Raw genomic sequence first — 2,832 nt, 5'->3', positions numbered from 1 at the left:
ACATTTTTACCACCTTTCGACGAGTACCTCTCTCTTTTTGATCCAGAATTTTGAGTGGATATTCGGTATATGAGAGATCGGGCTCCACTAAAATTTCCTGTTGATCAATGATTTCCGTAGGAACTCGAACACATTTCTTGAGTTGGGATATGTGGAAAACATTATGGATGGCGGCAAGTTGTGAAGGAAGTCGCAAACGATAAGCCACGGGTCCACATTCTTCAATGATTTCATATGGCCCGACATAGCGAGGTGCGAGCTTACCCTTGACTCCGAAACATTGAACGCCTCGAGTTGGGGACACTCGTAAATAGACGTGGTTACCAACCATGAACTTCAAAGGATCCCTTCTTTTATCGAAATAACTCTTTTGCCGAGACTGGGCCGCTCGGAGATTAGCTTGTACTATTTTTACTTTCTCCTCAGCCTCGACCACTAATTCGGGTCCAAATATTTGACGTTCCCCAGTCTGAGACCAACTCAAAGGAGTTCGACACCGTCGACCATACAAGGCCTCGAAGGGTGCCATTTTCAGACTGGCCTGATAGCTGTTGTTATAAGAAAACTCCGCCAAGGATAAACATTTGTCCCAGTTCTTGTCATAATGGATGACACATGCTCGAAGCATATCCTCAAGAATTTGATTCACCCTTTCGGTCTGCCCGTCAGTCTGTGGATGGTAAGCCGAGCTTCGAATTAATTTAGTTCCGAGAGCCTCTTGGAGTTGCTCCCAAAATCTTGCCACAAACTGAGGACCACGATCCGATATAATTGTTTTGGGTGTACCGTGTAGGCAGACAATCCGATCAATATAGATCTCAGCATATTTCTTGGCTCGATATTCAGTATGCACTGGAATAAAATGAGCAGTCTTTGTGAGCCTATCAACAATGACCCAAATGGAATCATGGTGCTGAGAGGTATTTGGTAAGCCTACGATGAAATCCATGCTGATATCGTCCCATTTCCAAGACGGAATTGGTAGAGGTTGGAGAGTTCCAGCAACTTTCAAGTGACTAGCTTTCACTCTCTGGCAGGTGTCACATCCTGCGACATATTTGGCAATCTCTCTCTTCATGCGAGTCCACCAAAAATTTTGTCTGAGATCTTGGTACATCTTGGTGCTACCCGGATGAATAGAGAATTTAGAGAGATGTGCTTCGTCCAGTATTTGTTTCCGCAGCTCAGGATTCTTGGGAATGACTAGGCGATCCTCGAACCACAAAATTCCTTTATGGTCCACTCGGAAACACTTATATTTATTTTCACCTTCTACTACTTTCTACTTGATGATACCAACACTTTTGTCCTATAATTGGGCCATGATGACCTTGTCGTGCAGTGTCGGTTCCACCGAAATATGATTCAAAGAACCTTGAGGAATGATCTCCAATTTCAGCCTTTGCATTTCAGCACACAATGTGTCATTATACGACTCCACTGAAAGGCAATTGCAGTGAACCTTGCGACTGAGCGCATCGGCTACCACATTAGCTTTGCCTGGATGATAATGAACTTCCAGGTCATAATCTTTGATTAATTCCAACCATCTTCGTTGCCTCATATTCAGCTCACTTTGAGTGAAAATGTATTTGAGACTCTTATGGTCGGTATAAATATTGCAATGAGTGCCCATAAGATAATGTCTCCAAAGCTTGAGAGCATGAATAACTGTGGCTAGCTCAAGATCATGAGTGGGATAATTTAGCTCGTGTGGCCGAAGAGCTCGGGAAGCATATGCTATAACCCGATTGTCTTGCATCAAAACACAACCAAGACCAGTACCTGAAGCATCACAATAAACATCGTAGGGTTTATTGTTGTCAGGTTGAGCCAAGACTGGTGCAGTGGTTAGATGTGCTCTCAATGTATGGAATGCTTCATCACACCTTGCGCTCCATTTAAACTTGACATCCTTCCTTAGTAGTTCTGTCATGGGCTTAGCAATTCTGGAGAAGTCCAGAATAAATCTGCGGTAATACCCCGCCAAGCCGAGAAAACTGCGGATCTGATGAACTGAAGTAGGAGGTTTCCAGTCCATCACTTCTTGTACCTTGCTGGGATCAACGGAAATGCCTTCACTAGATATAGTGTGACCCAGAAATTTGACTGTGTCCAGCCAGAATTCACACTTGGAGAATTTTGCGTATAGCTTATGATCTCTGAGATGTTGAAGAACAATGCGCAGATGTTGCTCATGTTCCGCCTCGTTCTTGGAATAGATCAGAATGTCGTCGATAAAAACCACGACAAACTTGTCAAGTTCCGGCATGAATACCGAGTTCATGAGATACATAAAATAAGCCGGAGCATTGGTGAGACCGAAAGACATAACCAAATATTCATAGAGACCATATCGGGTTGAGAAGGCGGTCTTGGGAATATCGCAAGGCCGGATTTTAATTTGATGATACCCCGAACGAAGATCAATCTTGGAGAAGATCTTTGCTCCAGCCAATTGATCAAACAGTACATCAATGCGGGGAAGTGGATATTTATTTTTGATGGTCACCGCATTGAGAGGCCGGTAATCAACACACAACCTCAGACTGTCATCCTTCTTCTTTACGAACAATGCTGGGCAACCCCAAGGTGAAGCACTTGGGCGAATAAAACCCTTGTCCAGAAGTTCTTGCAGCTGGATTTTTAATTCGCCTAATTCTTTAGGCGGCATTCGATACGGCCTTTTTGAAATAGGGGCTGTACCAGGCTGAAGTTCAATGATAAATTCGATATCCCGGTCCGGAGGCATACTAGGTAAATCGTCCAGAAACACATCTGCATATTCACGGACTACCGGAATATCTTCGAGACGAATATCTTTCATGGCAT

This window comes from Panicum virgatum, chromosome 4N (assembly GCF_016808335.1).
Source record: "Panicum virgatum strain AP13 chromosome 4N, P.virgatum_v5, whole genome shotgun sequence".
In the NCBI taxonomy this organism is placed as follows: domain Eukaryota; kingdom Viridiplantae; phylum Streptophyta; class Magnoliopsida; order Poales; family Poaceae; genus Panicum; species Panicum virgatum.
The sequence above is the reverse complement of the archived record's forward strand: the minus strand, read 5'-3'. Positions refer to the sequence as shown.